At 47.2% G+C, this 748-nt stretch overlaps 1 non-coding gene across 1 annotated transcript; it reads left to right on the forward strand.

The window, feature by feature from the left end:
* The first annotated feature begins 390 nt into the window (after positions 1–390).
* On the forward strand, positions 391–497 carry LOC113710830 (small nucleolar RNA R71). Its single transcript, XR_003453008.1, has one exon. It is a non-coding gene; the product is annotated as a small nucleolar RNA R71 (small nucleolar RNA).
* The last annotated feature ends 251 nt before the right edge of the window (positions 498–748 follow it).

Here is a 748-nt window from a genome sequence, read left to right on the forward strand (position 1 = left end):
TTTCTTGGCGCGGGCGTGTGACCAGCCATGTTCATTTGCTATGCACTTTCCTCTTGAATCATTGGGCACATCTCTGTAGAATGACCCATGCCAGTGTAAATTCCGCACACCTTGACCTGAGATGCATTTCCTACAGCCAGTTGACTAACAAAAGAAGTCAACTTAGTCAGTTGCTGCTGGATAGAGGATGTCTCTATCTCATTCACCTTGCGTATCGGGACATCCTCCCTCGTACCAAATTGCTACGAATTCCCCGCCATTCCTTCAATTAGCTCCCGCGCTGCTCGAGGGGTCTTGTTCACCAGTGCCCCTCCATTCGCAGTATCAATGATACTCCTGTCTCTGAAGAGTAGCCCCTCGTAAAAATATTGTATGAGCAACTGCTCACTTATTTGGTGCTGGGGGCACTTGATGCACAACTTCTTAAACCGCTCACAGTAGTCGTAAAGCGACTCCCCTGGGTGCTGCTTGATACCACAGATCTCCTTTCTTAGACTTGCAGCTCGAGACGGGGAAAAATACTTGTCTAAGAACTTTTTCTTCAACTGGTCCCACGTGGTGATACCACCTGGTGGTAGGTAATACAGCCAGTCCTTTGCAGAGTCTTTCAAGGAAAAGGGGAATGCCCTCATTTTTATTTGCTCTTCTGTAATGCCCGGGGGCTTCATACTGTTGCACACGATATCAAACTCTTGCAGGTGCTTGTAAGGCTCCTCAATTGGTAAACCATTAAAAGATGACAGAAGAT

The sequence above is a fragment of the Coffea arabica genome, chromosome 9e, assembly GCF_036785885.1.
Source record: "Coffea arabica cultivar ET-39 chromosome 9e, Coffea Arabica ET-39 HiFi, whole genome shotgun sequence".
Classification (NCBI taxonomy): Eukaryota; Viridiplantae; Streptophyta; class Magnoliopsida; order Gentianales; family Rubiaceae; genus Coffea; species Coffea arabica.